At 43.0% G+C, this 14564-nt stretch overlaps 1 non-coding gene across 1 annotated transcript; it reads left to right on the forward strand.

Moving 5' to 3' along the window:
- Positions 1-241: 241 nt before the first annotated feature.
- Positions 242-346, forward strand: LOC139037246 (U6 spliceosomal RNA). The gene has a single exon (XR_011490077.1). It is a non-coding gene; the product is annotated as a U6 spliceosomal RNA (small nuclear RNA).
- The last annotated feature ends 14218 nt before the right edge of the window (positions 347-14564 follow it).

The raw sequence follows: 14564 nt of genomic DNA on the forward strand, positions 1-14564 counted from the left end.
CAGACACTCAGGTAGCTCAGGCACCTCTTCTGCAAAGAAGTCTTCTCTGACCTGTCTTATGTAAGACTATCTCTCCTTCTCTAGATTTTAATAGATACTTTTTCACCAAAAATTTCCTGTCTGTACTACCTACATTGACATTCTTCAAGTCTATCAAATCACACGCACAAACACACACACACACACACACACACACACACACACACACACACACAGTAGTGTCTTGTAAGAATAGGCACCAGTGTTCACTTAGCAGCATGGAGACTAACATTGGAACAGTACAGAGAGGAGTAGCATGACTCCTATGCAATGATGACATGCAAATCATGAAGCATTCTCTATTTCAAAAAAATTTTAAAGAATAGTCACCATCTACGTATTATGCTGCACTCAATATGCCAGCAAATTTGGAAAACTCAGCAGTGGCCACAGGACTGGCAAAGGTCAGTTTTCATTCCAATCCCTAAGAAAGGCAATCCCAAAGAATGCTCAAACTACTGCACAATTGCACTCATCTCACATGCTAGTAAAGTAATGCTCAAAATTCTCCAAGCCAGGCTTCAGCAATACATGAACCGAGAACTTCCAGATGTTCAAGCTGGTTTTAGAAAAGGCAGAGGAACCAGAGATCAAATTGCCAGCATCTGATGGATCATCGAAAAAGCAAGGGAGTTCCAGAAAAACATCTATTTCTGCTTTATTGACTATGCCAAAGCCTTCGACTGTGTGGATCACAATAAACTGTGGAAAATTCTGAAAGAGATGGGAATACTAGACCACCTGACCTGCCTCTTGAGAAACCTGTATGCAGGTCAGGAAGCAACAGTTAGAACTGGACATGGACCAACAGACTGGTTCCAAAAAGGAAAAGGAATACGTCAAGGCTGTATATTGTCACCCTGCTTGTTTAACTTATATGCAGAGTACATCATGAGAAACACTGGGCTGGAAGAAGCACAAGCTGGAATCAAGATTGCTGGAGAAATATCAATAACCTCAGATATGCAGATGACACCACCCTTATGGCAGAGAGTGAAGAGGAACTAAAGAGTCTCTTGAAAGTGAAAGAGGAGAGTGAAAAAGTTGGCTTAAAGCTCAACATTCAGAAAACTAAGATCATGGCATCTGGTCCCATCACTTCATGGGAAATAGATGGGAAGACAGTGGAAACAGTGTCAGACTTTATTTTTGGGGGCTCCAAAATCACTGCAGATGTTGATTGCAGCCATGAAATTAAAAGATGCTTGCTCCTTGGAAGAAAAGTTATGACCAACCTAGACAGCATATTAAAAAGCAGAGACATTACTTTGCCCACAAAGGCACATCTGGTCAAGGCTATGGTTTTTCCAGTGGTCAAGTATGGGTGTGAGAGTTGGACTATGAAGAAAGCTGAGCGCTGAAAAATTGATGCTTTTGAACTATGGTGTTGGAGAAGACTCTTGAGAGTCCCTTGGACTGCAAGGAGATCCAACCAGTCCATCCTAAAGGAGATCAGTCCTGGGTGTTCATTGGAAGGCCTGATGCTGAAGCTGAAACTCCAATACTTTGGCCACCTCATGTGAAGAGTTAACTCATTGGAAAAGACTGTGATGCTGGGAGGGATTGCAGGCAGGAGGAGAAGGGGATGACAGAGGATGAGATGGCTGGAGGGCATTGCCGACTCAATGGGCATAAGTTTGAGTAAACTCCGGGAGTTTGTGATGGACAGGGAGGCCTGGCATGCTGCGATTCATGGAGTCGCAAAGAGTCAGACACAACTGAGTGACAACTGAACTGAACTGAACCGAACCAATCACCTCCTGTGTCAGGCATTACTCAGCCCTTTGTAATCAAACCTCACCAGGATCCTGAGAAAATTATCCCATTTTAAGATGAGGAAATGTAGACAGAAACTTTAAGTAACTTAACCAAAGCCACAGAGTTTATAAATGGCAGAGCTGGGATTTAAATCCAGGTCTATCTGCTTACAAAGAATTTATTTAACAGCCATGCTGAACTGACTCCTTTAGCAGCAAGGTGGCTATTCAATCAGTGATTGCCAGGAGATACATGGATCTAGCTGAGACATTCAAGCATGCTGTCCCCATGTCTCCCCTTTCATATCTTCATTATATCCCAATGCCAGGACATCCTCTCTGCTCTGTCTAATGATAGAGGGGCAGAAGGTGCATTCCACTGAGCCTGGAGGAATATAAACACATCTGGAAGGAGGCCACTGTGGAGCAAACCAAACTCCTCCCTGAGTGCAGACAGGAGGGGGTGTCTATAAATAATCATGAGAGTATGAGAGATTCTTTCCCCTGGGGCTCCCTTTGCAAAAGGTTGATGGTAATTGATGAGGCTACAAGGACACCAGTCCTTCTGCTCTTAGAACCAGGTGTGGTTATTTACAGAAATGTCATTTTCCCAGCCCTCCCTCCCCATCTCTGCCAGAGGCCTAGAGATCAGCAAATATCAATTTACTGCTGCCCTGGGGCACATAGCAATGAGCCGCCTATACACACTACTACCTATAAAGCATGCTCAGGCCTCTGGTCTGGCTGGGAGCTGCTTCCTCTTTGGAAACTTGGTGAGAAAGAGAGAGAGAGGTCACAGATTTTCTCCTTCCCGGGAAGAAGGAGGTCAGGCAACCTCACTTGAACCCATATCACAAGCCACTAAATCAATAAAATCTGGAGTTCCCACGCTACCCAGCTCATAGCAGAAGAAATAAATAGACTGCTGGACCAGAAGTCAGAAATGTGGATACAGTCATATCAGTGTCTGAGTTCTAGCTCCTACATCTGTAAAAGGCAGGCGAGTCTTTGATCACATACCAGATACAAAGGTTTTTGGAAAGAACAAATTAAGTGATCCTGTTAAATAATTTGTACTGTGTGAGAGATCATCATGATAATCATTATCACAATGCAGTCCTTTGAGCCACTGTTGTAAGTGCCTAAGACAGATCTCAGGAAATACCTTAAAGCAGTACTGCCAGTCCTCTCATGGCCTTGCTGGTTAGTGGCCAGTCCAGATTGCCATAAAAGACATACAAACCAAACATATGAATAGAATCTAGGGAATAAACAACAATTTGCCTGTGTACAGACTAGATCTGAGGATTCTTTTGCATGGACTACCAAAGGGCACTGTGTGGGATGGAAGGTTGAGTTCTGAAACCATCCAAAAGGCAAAACTTCATTTTAACAGTATCCCTCTCCACTTTAAATGGAAAAATATGTCAGAGATAGAAACTCTGTAGGTCTTCCCCTGTGCACTACAGCAAATTCAACAATCCCATCTGCTGCACCAGGAAGCCGTGGTATCACCTAGTTCACCAAGGACAGGATGGTGCCCAGGTCTGACTTACTGGGAGAAGATGCTCATCATGGAGCCCATGACTCCTTGGGGTAGAAGCCTGGCCCCAGGGTGGAAAATAGAGAATCTTATGTCAACCAGCAGTCCTTATCACTACAGTCAGGTTACTGAATGCTCTGTCCTTGGTGCTGGGCTAAAGAAGTAAGGCCATTTTAGTTGCTATTCCAGCTATGTTGTTCCTTCCTACTCCCTCCCTCCACACTATCTCAATATCTTAACTTCTCTCCATCCCCAAGCCACTGACCAAGTTTAAACATCTTCTCTTTCCTGGACCAGTACAATAGCTTCCTAACTGCTCTCATTCATCCATCGAATATCCATTGAGTACTAGTCATGTGCTAGGCACTGTTCTAGACCCTAGGGAAAAGTAATGAACTAAAGAAATGAAACAGCTGGCTCTCAGGGAGCCTTCTTATGAACCCCATCATCTAGTATCACCGTTGTATAGCCCATACTCCGTTAGCCAACAGAGGAATCTTTCTGAATCACAGATCTCATCATGGCCCTCCCAGGCTGGCAACCCTCTCCTTGTTCCTGATACCTAAGGTTGAAGTTCAAGCTTCATGGCCCACAAGACCCTTCTAAACTTAGCCCCACCAAGCCATGCAGCCTCATCTTCACCTTTTCTCTGCCCCAGAACCTCTTCTATGGTGAAAGCAGCTTGCAGCAAACAATAGCAAGCACTGTTGTTGTACTTGAATCTTGAGGGCAGAGAGTCAGCAGGTATGCTCAGCTGCCATCCTCCAGCATCCTGAAGAGAAGCATATTTAGGTTGTAGCAAGGCTTTGTATATGTGGGTCATCAGGTCGTCAGATGGCTCTGCCCCTTGTTGTTCTCCATTTGTAAGGAGTAAATGTGAAAGTGGCTTTGCCTCAGGAAGAGGAGAAACGATAAGCATTTGGGGTTCAGATACAGAGAAACGCAGGCTTCCCTGATAGCTCCTCCGGTAAAGAGTCTTCCTGCAATGCAGGATACCCTGGTTAGATTCCTGGGTCAGGAAGTTCCCCTGGAGAATGGACAGGCTACCCACTTCCAGTATTCTTGGGCTTTTCTGGTGGCTCAGACGGTAAAGAATCTGCCTGCAATGTGAGAGACCTGGGTTCGATCCCTGGGTTCGATCCCTGGGTTGGGAAGATCCCCTGGTGGAAGGCATGGCAACCCCCACTCCAGTATTCTTGCCTGGAGAATCCCCATGGACAGAGGAGCCTGGTGGGCTACAATTCATACGGTCACAAAGAGTCAGACACAACTGAGCGACTATGCACAGCAGAGCACACACTGAGAGATGAAGGCCGAAGTGCCTGGTGTGTGAAGGACTGCTAGGAGATGCCAGCTGCCTAGCACCTAGAGACCCTGAGAGCCCCCTTTCTATAAAAACTGAATTCAGGCACAGCTAACTCTGATCAAAGAAAGAGGTGAGTTTAATCAAAGAGGGGAATTTGCAGCCTCTTCTGGGATTCGCGAATTGTCCATCCTAGCTACCTCTAATGCCAGGGAACCCAGAGAGACTCCCTAATGTCATTCATTTGTCAGTTCCACCTGTCTCCAGCCACACTCCCAACACAGCACATGGCCCCATCTGAAGCCCAATATACACCAAAGTCTTCATTCCCCAAGCATGCCAAACACTCTGGTGCCTCCATGCCTTTACACATGTGCTTTCTGGTGCCCATGGCCCTTGGTCCTCTGTCAGTCTGGAAAATTCTTCCCACAGATGTCAAAGAGAGCATCTGACAAAAGAGGTGGTTTATGTCATCATTCAAAGCCTTGATTCTCTCCACTGAGACCTCTGATATGTATATATACACTCAGTCGCTCAGTCATGGCTGACTCTTTGCAACCCCATGGACTGTAGCCTTCCAGGCTCCTTTGTCCACGGAATTTTCCAGGCAAGAACACTGGAGTGGTTGCCATTTCCTTCTCCAGGGTGTGTATACACACACACACACACTATTTCATACAGTGGTTAAATTTCTCCCCCGAAAGTCCTGCTAAATTTTGCCTCTGTGATATATTTCTCTTCACAGAGTCTTCCCCACTAAATTATGAGCTCCTCAAATGTAGGGACCATGCCTGCCATCTCTATATTCTGCCTGCCACAGAGTAAGTAATCAGAGAATGTTTGTGGTAGATACTGGACTGGAGTAGACACAACACGCCTTCTCCTGCTGTGAAAGCTTAGCACATGCTAATCCCTCAGCCTGGGAATGCTCTTCCCATCATGCCAAATTACTGGTTCCTTCCTATTCTGTAGATTTTAGCTTAAGTTTCTCCTCCCCATAAATCAATATAAAATGAGTTATTTTCCAATAACTTCCTGCTTTTTTCTCCACGGGATTTCCAGAATTTATAAGGTTCATGGTCTTGACTATAGGCTCCATAATGCATAGAATTGTGTCTATTTTATTCATTACCTTGGGGGTGGGGAAGGAGGCAAGGAGCTTAATCTGTAACCATTTTTTTTGTGAAGGAAGCCCATCTAGCTCAGAAAAAAGCCAGGTTAATGAGTTTCTTCTGACCCGGCTCTGCACCACTCCTATAGCAGTGCTTCTCCATCTTGCCACATATTGGAATTACCTGGGCAATTGTAAACATACTGACTTCTGGGTCCCACCACCAGGCATTCTGATTTCATTATTAGGGGTTTTGCCTGAACATGCTGAGGTTCAGATGCTGCCCAGGTGCTCCTAACGTATAGCCAGGGCTTGGAGTCACTGCCCTACAGTGGGGCTTGCTTTCCTGGGTTTTTAGTGGCCTCCTGGTGTCATGACTGACAGCTTTGTCACCAGAGATCACTGTTGTCATCGGACATGGAGAAGCAGCCCAGGGCACCTCTGGCCACCTGAGCACCATCACCTGAGCTCCTTAGAGCAGGTAACATATGAGACATAATAGGTTCTGAAGCTCCACCTACGAGGTTCCCTGATGATCAGGAAGGATTGAGGAGTCAGAGCTGGCTTGTCCCAGAGAGGAGCTAAGGCAGTCATTCCTTTCTGATATGACTACCAAAGCAGGATAATTACCCAAACAGGCCTTTGCTTCTTCCTCTTGATTTCTGTGTTTCCTCAGTTACACTGCCTTAGGTCACCTGGGTTAAACATCTCTTCAGCCAGGCTCTCCCTGGTCCTGCAAGGGAGAAGCTGGCTGCAAGTCTTGTGGTTTATCCTGCAAATAGCCCTCACTATTTCAGAATTAACATCTTCAGTCAGAGAAACATTGTCATCAGATATGTGTTTACAAAGATAGCACTGATAGTGGGATTTTTATAAGCACTATAACATCTTCCAACCACAAACTTTTAATGCATTTCTTCTAAATACCCATCACTGAGTTAGAGGCAGGAAAATGTTTAAGTAAATAAGATGCAACCCCTTCTCTCCATGAGCTAGTGGGGGAAATAGACTGGTAAAGGGATCACTGTAGATGAAGGTGAAAATGTGAAGCCAAGGATGAGCCCAAGGTATCACATGAGGTAGGGAGGTGATGCCTAAACTCAGTCATTGAGGATGGCTGAGAGTTGGCCAGGTGCAGGTGGGGAGGACTTCCTCGAGGCAGAGAAGTCAACGTGAATAAAAGCTCCTTGAACAGAAATGAGGAAACAAAGATGACTAATAAAGGAAACTGCATTAAGAAGGGCAAGCCAGGGGCTTCCTTGGTTCTCCAGTGGCTAAGACTCCACACTCCCAATGAATGCAGGGGGCCCGGTTCAATCTCTGGTCGGGGAACTAGATCCCAAATGCTGCAACAAAGACTGAGGATCCCACATGCCACAACTGAGACCCAGCACAGTCAAATAAACAAAACAAATAGAAAAAGAAGGAGGACAAACTATAAGATGCTGTGGGACGTACTGTATGTGAAAGGAGTCACAACAGCAAATGCTTATACAGTGCTTACTGTGTGGCTGGCCCTATTCTGTATGTGTGTACATTTATTTTACTTTATTTATTTACTCGCTTCATTCTCATAACAACCTAATGAGATAAGATGATCATCCCCATTTTACAGATAAGAAAATCAAGACACAGGAAGTAAAAAGTAACTGCCCCAAATCACACAGCAAGTGACAAAGCCAAGACAGGCTAACTCTGGAGCATACACACTGAACTGCCATGCTTCACAACTTTATGATAGATTATTGGCATCAGCAGTGCTGGAGGAGATATGGTGTTATCATAGAGGGCAAAGGCAGCCACTGAAGAATTTTATACAGACAGTGGGACCATCACACACAGAGTTGAGGGGGCAGATTTCAGGGTAGGAATAGCCTTTGGAAGACTGGTAGGAGAAGAAGAGAAAGAAAAGTCTAAACCAGGGCTATTGTATGAAAGGTGGAAAGGAGAAAATGAACTTGACATGAATTCTGGCATTTGAATTAATGAGACTTTATGGTTGATCAGAATTGGACACATGAAATGGAGTTAAGAATGCCACCCAGAGTTCTAATTTGGATGAAAAAGACTTTAGAGGGAGGGATGTAGTTTTGGACAGGCTGAGTTTCAGCTATCTGTGGGTCCCAGTGGGGATGGAGGGTAGGCAGTTGGATGTGTGGACATTTCCACGGTGGTCAACACCTTTGTGTGAGTGAAATGGAAGAGGGGTGAGGATAAATGCTACAGAAAGTCCCATGACCTATGCACCCCACACTTCTGAGCACTTCTCCACTAAAGAGGTTGTCAGTATCTATCACTCATCCATCTCTCCAAGGTCCTGACACATTCATTTTTGGCTGACATTCAGCTATTTCTCCACAAGCAGGTAAAGTTAGATTTTCACTTATCAAACTCTACTCATTATTCTAATTTAACTTCTCTGCAGCCAGAGTTATAAGCAATTTTAGTTTTAAGCAAAGCGTTATCCTGATCTGAAAGATGCAATTGCTTTACACCATCATGAGAGGTCAATTTAAGATTGCAAGAGGCTGATAGCCTCATTTCTGAGAGCTCAAACTCATTTCAATGGTGTGGGGCTTCTCAAGCAGCTTGCTGAAGTAGCAGAACTCCTTTGCTGTTGTAGATTCAGGTCAGGGCATCTTAGCCAAAGAAATGGCCCCAAAATACTGATTACCTCCTGGTGTTCTCTTCAGCTTTCCCCATTTCAGTGGAAGACAGGAAAAGTGGCTTCTCTGATTGCAGGAGTCAGGGCTGTCTCTGTGCTCCATTGAGAAAGCTAATCCCAGGAAGCAACTTCCTTCTGAGTCGGCCTCCAATCAGCTCAGCCACTTCATCTCATCTCCATCCTTCACCCCATTGGCCCCCACTCACCATATCAGGAATACCAGTCAACACGAACCCTGCCATTGAAAACCATGGTATCTCATCTAGTACCACAGAACTTCATCACTGATTCACCACTACCACTCTCTCATCCATCTTTATTTTTAAACAGTTGTAAGAAATCTCAAGGTGGTGGAAAAGGTAATATTCTAACAGGTGGATGTGATGACTGCTAGTTTTCTATACAAAAACATTCTCCCTTCATATTCTGTAGGGCTTCCCTGGTGTCTCAGACAGTAAAGAATCTGCAATGCAGGAGACCTGGATTCAGTCCCTGGGTTGGGAAGATCCCCTGGAGTAGGGCATGGCAACCCACTCCAGTGTTCTTGCCTGGGAAATTCTGTGGACAGGGGAGCCTGGCGGGCTGCAGTCTATGGGGTTGCAAAGAGCTGGACATGTAACACTTTTCACTTCCTATTCTGTAGGGGGCAGCAAAATGCCCTGCTAGCAGACTGGAAGGGTCTCAACAAGAGCCCAAAGTTTCTACTCTCAGCTGAGAGTAAACACCTTTTGTCTCTTGACCCTTTCTCTTCTTCCTGCTGGCGTGCTGACAGGACAGCTGGAGCACCCCAGCCCTAGCCACTGACCTCCAGACTTCTTTCATAGGTCAGAAAACAACCTGATAATGTGTTTAAGCCACTGTACTTGAGTTTCCATTTCTAGCAGCTCTGCTACGATGAGTCCCTCTGAAAAAGTGGAAAATAAGGACACCTAGAAAGGCCTTCACAGCCTCGGCAAGTGTTTCTTTGGTGACAGCCACTAGAGCTCTGCATTGTCATTACCATTATGTGTGTTGGTATTCCACCCTAAATAGTGAGTCCTCGAAGGCAAACACACTGACTTACCCACAATTACGTAGCAGCAGCTTGCAAGGTGAGAAGTTTACAAATGGATGTTGAACGAACAAGTGGAAATTGCACTGGGGTCTGGTGTTAATGACTGAGTCCCAGGAACTGGCCAATTGATGAAGCTATGTACCACCAGCCTTGTAGGCAGGATACTGCCATTGCTACCAAAAGGCAAAAATCACCAGGTCCATTATTTCCATGTGGCGGTTGTTGAATCAGTACATCCTTGGGATGAGAAGAAACCCTTCTTAGGCATTCAAATATTCTGCCATGGTTAGTCAACTCCACAAAAAAGCATTGTATATCTTTGCAGACTACTTTTTTCAGGGCTTCCCAGGTGGCTTAGCAGTACAGAATCTGCCTGCATTGTAGGAGACACTCTGGTTCAATCCCTGGGTCAGGAAGATCCCCGGGAGTAGGAAATGGCAACCCACTTCAGTATTCTTGCTCGGAAAATTCCATGGACAGAGAAGCCTGGTGGAGTCCATGGGATCACAAAGAGTCAGACAAAACTGAGCATGAGCTACTTTTTTCATTAAAATTTTATGGAGGATCTTTGAGCTTGATAATTAAGCTTAACATCTGCTTTGTGAGTTAAATGTACTCATTGTCTCCCTTTTAATGATGAGAAGTCTGAGATCTGGAAGTTGAAACGACTCACCCAAGGTTATGTGCCATTCCAGGTAAGGTAGGGATCTGAACCCAGCTCTGCCTACACTATTCCTTGTTACCTCGCTGCCTTTCTACTTCATGTTCTCAGTTCCAAAAGGGGAAACATGGGGCATAAAAGGAGGCCTATGCGTCCTGCCCTGTGATCACTAGGCTCTTCCAGCCCTAGGTGGAGAAGTGGGGCGGGGAAGGAGGAAGGCCATGAGCCACTGGTAACCTGAAAGCCCAGAGTCCCTCCTAAGACCTAAAAACATGTGCAGTTGCCTAAATTAAAATTAACACGCTGCTTGGCTGAAAGGCTGTGCAATTGTTTTTGAAGCTGAGTATATTATGTTCTAAATGTTTAATCTGGCAGAGGCCATAAAAGACGAGTTCCAGGCCATTTGGAACTTATATTGCAAACAAGATAGTCTGGGAGGCAGCTTAAAAAAACTGATAGCTATCCCAACAGAGTGGCACAGACAAATTGATCTGGTTCAGATGGATGCAAGGCAACAATTTGGGGTGAAAGAGACTCCTTCTTTGACAGGAGACAGGCAATGATAAAAGCAAAATGGTCAGCTGTCGGGTCTCGCTTCCTGACGCTTGGGGAGGCTCCGCTGAGATGGCAGGAAAAATCAATATAGCCAAGGCAGACATGTTGATTCGTGGCGCCAGACGGTCACAGAAGGCAATCCTACCCTTCAGATATTGAGAGATGCCCATTTAGCATGTTCAAGTCTGCTGCACTCCATGCCCCAGAAGGCAGAGCCTCCCAACCCAAAGACTGCAGCAGAAATAAGCACATATATAACACCAGGAAGGGATTCTCCTATTGAAGGCTTCCCAAGTGAGGTGAAAGCATAGCATGGTGGCTAAATGCTCAGGTCTAACTGTCAGAGAGATATGGTTTCAAATCCTAGCTCTTCTACCTACTGAAAACATGCCTCTTTGTACTCTGTCTAGGCCTCAATTTCCTCATTGAGTCAACTTCTCAAAGAGGAGTACTGGTCTACCAGCATTGTGGTAAGAATTAAATTAACAATTGGCATTGTTGCTGCTGTAGATTAAGTGTTGAATAATGTGAGCTGCTCGTATTAAGTTTTCAGGATGCCAAAGAGCATGGACCAGGTATAGCAGTATTTCAATGCTGGGAAAGGTTACAACCCAGCTTCTCCTTTTGGTGTTGCAGGAATTAGGTACATTCTTGGCAATGGACACTGTCTGGCATCTTTCAGTTACTATTATGACAAGGGTGTGGCAGGAGGGCTTCAGAGCAGGCATAGCTTGATGTGGAAACAAGCTGACTGAAATGTACCCTGGCTTTATCAAATTGAATCCTCCTTCTAGAAATAGCCTCAGGGGATGAAGACCATCACACTAAATCAAACACTTGATAGCTATTTACACTGATTTCTCACAACTCTGTGAACTGAGGCACAGAGAGGGTAAGAAATTTGCCCACAGTCACACAGCAGTCTTGGAAGGAGGCAGAAACCAAGGTTTTCCAAAATATGGGTTTCTAAATCCAGTATTCTTTCTACTACATCACAGCTGTGCCTTTATTTATAGAAGCGTAAATAAGATTGCAAAGGAAATGTTTGGCTTGCTTAAGAAAGCCACCAGTTTTTAAGAGTCTATAAAATTAATTTAACCCATCTGTCTACAGAAACTTACTGCATTAGTTACAAATGTTGTTACCTGTTTAGTTTAAAAAAAAAAGAACAAATATGTAAAATTGCTACTTGTAGTATGATATGTGCACATCACCTAGTTTTTTCCCACTGAGAGACATCACTGTGTAATAGAAAATGTGGGAGCTTCAAAGTCAGAGAAATGAGCTCAAATCCTAGCTCTACCATGTACCAGTTCTTAACATCATGGAACCTCAATTTCCTCATATGTAAAAGATGGGTTATTAATACCTACTCCAGGGTTCCTTGGAGAATTAAATGACATAATGTACCTAATTAGATAAGGCACTTAATACAATGCCTGGTACGTAGCCAATTCTAAATAATGGGAAGCTATCATTATTCCTAAGAAATAATGACACTTCTGTAAAATATCCTCCAATTCAGACACAATTCTAGTTCAGATAAGCAAGTTTCACTAAATGCAGGCTTTCAGTAAGCCAGAAATTCTACTTCCAGGAATCTAGCCAAAGGAAGTGCTCACATCTGCAGAGAAAGATATGTATGTGTGATTATATTAATTACACATTGTTTATAATAGTGAGAAAATGGGAAACAAACTATATATGTATCAAAAGAGGAATGGTTAAACAAATTTTGCTTTAGCTCTATAAACATTTTCTGTGAAGAGCTATAAGGTAAATAATTTTAGCCATTGTATGTTATATAGCTTAGGTCATAATATTCAGTTCTGCTGTTGTAGCACTAATCAGCCATAGACAATATGTAGAAGAATGGACATGTCTGTGTATAAAAAAAAAACAAAAACCCACTTTATTTATAAAAACATATGGCAGGCCAGATTTGACCTCAGTGTTTTCCAACTTCTGAAGTGCATGATTGAATACTATGCAACCATTAAAATAATAAATAAAGTTGACCTGCATGTATTTGGACAGAAAGATATTCACAAGGGCTCCTACAAACTATCATCATAGGAAAAAGGTAGACAGTGCAATAAGAATTGGGGAGAGAATAAAAAAAAAAGAATTGGGGAGAGAATATGAAAAGGCAATTCATAAAAGAGAAAATTTAAGTAGCCATCTAATTGATTAACTTTTCCAAATGCAAACTAAAACAAGAAGATTCTATTTTTCACTCACCAGATATGCAAGCATTAAAATATTGACAAAATCAAGTGTTGATGAAACTATAGAGAAAAGAGTACTCTCATACACCACTGGGAGAAATACAAAGAGGACAATCACTTCAGAAATATCCTTGGCAATCTATTAAAACTGTAAATGGGTCTATCCCATGATCCAGCATTTCCTCTTCCCGGGTCCCTACCCCCAGTGAACCACTTCCACATGTATGCTAGTACACAAGAAAACTAACTGAAAAATTCTAATAGCAAGGAATTGAAAATGACCTAAAAGTCCATCAATAGAGGAAGGATAAATATGCAATACACTCTTGTGACAGAATGCAATTCACCAGTTAAATGGGATAAAACAAATCTATATTCATAACTGTAGTTAGATCTCAGAAATACAATACAAAGTTTCAGAACAGTCCTTAAATTAAACATCTGCAGCCTCTAATTTCCTGCAGCCTCTAATTTTCTGCAGCTTCTTCAATAAATGCTGTTGGGAAAACTGGACAGCTACATGTAGGAGAATGAAATTAGAACACTTTCTAATACAATACACAAAAATAAACCCAAAATGGATTAAAGACCTAAATGTAAGACCAGGTTTAATAAAACTCTTAGAGGATAACATAGGTAGAATACTCTTTGACATAAATCACAACAAGATCCTTTTTGACTCATCTCCTAGAGTAATGAAAATAAAAACAAAAATAAACAAATGGAACCCAATTAAAGTCAAAAGCTTTTGCACAGCAAAGGGAACCATAAACAAGACCAAAGAGAACCCTTAGAAGGAGAGGAAACACTTGCAAATGAAGCAACAGACAAAGGATTAATCTCCAAAATGTACAAGAAACTCATGCAGCTCAATATCAGAAAAGCAGACAACCCAGTCAAAAAATAGGCAGATGACCTAAACAGACATTTCTCTGAAGAAGGCATACAAATGGCCAACAAACACATGAAAAGATGCTCAACATCACTCATCATTAGAGAGTGCAAGTCAAAACTACAATGAGGTATCAGCTGATACCAGTCAGAATGGCCATCATCAAAAAATCTACAAACAATAAAAGCTGGAGAGGGTGTGGAGCAAAGGGAAGCCTCTTACATTGTTGGTGAGAATGTAAGTTGATACAATTACTTTAAAAAACTAAAAATAAAACTACCGTATGACCCAGCAATCCCACTTTTGTGCATGTACCCTGAGAAAACCACAATTCAAAAAGACACATGTACCCCAATGTTCATTGCAGCAATATTTGCAATAGCCAGGACATGGAAGAAACATAAATGTCCATCAACAGACGAATGGATAAAGAAGATGTGGTGTATATACAACGCAATATTACTCAGCCACAAAAAGGAACAAAATTTGGTCATTTGTAGTGATATGGATGAACCTAGAGTCTGTCATAAGAGTGAAGTAAGTCAGAAAGAGAAAAACAAATATCGTCTACTAACACACACATATGGCATTTAGAAAAATGGTACTGATGAACCTATTTTCAGGGCAAGAATAGAGAATAGACTTTTGGACACAAAGGAGGAAGCAGAGTGTGAGACAAATTGAGACAGTGAGAGTAGCATTGACACGTACACAATATCATATGTAAAATAGATAGCTAACGGGAAGCTCCTATGT

The sequence above is a fragment of the Odocoileus virginianus genome, chromosome 10, assembly GCF_023699985.2.
Source record: "Odocoileus virginianus isolate 20LAN1187 ecotype Illinois chromosome 10, Ovbor_1.2, whole genome shotgun sequence".
In the NCBI taxonomy this organism is placed as follows: domain Eukaryota; kingdom Metazoa; phylum Chordata; class Mammalia; order Artiodactyla; family Cervidae; genus Odocoileus; species Odocoileus virginianus.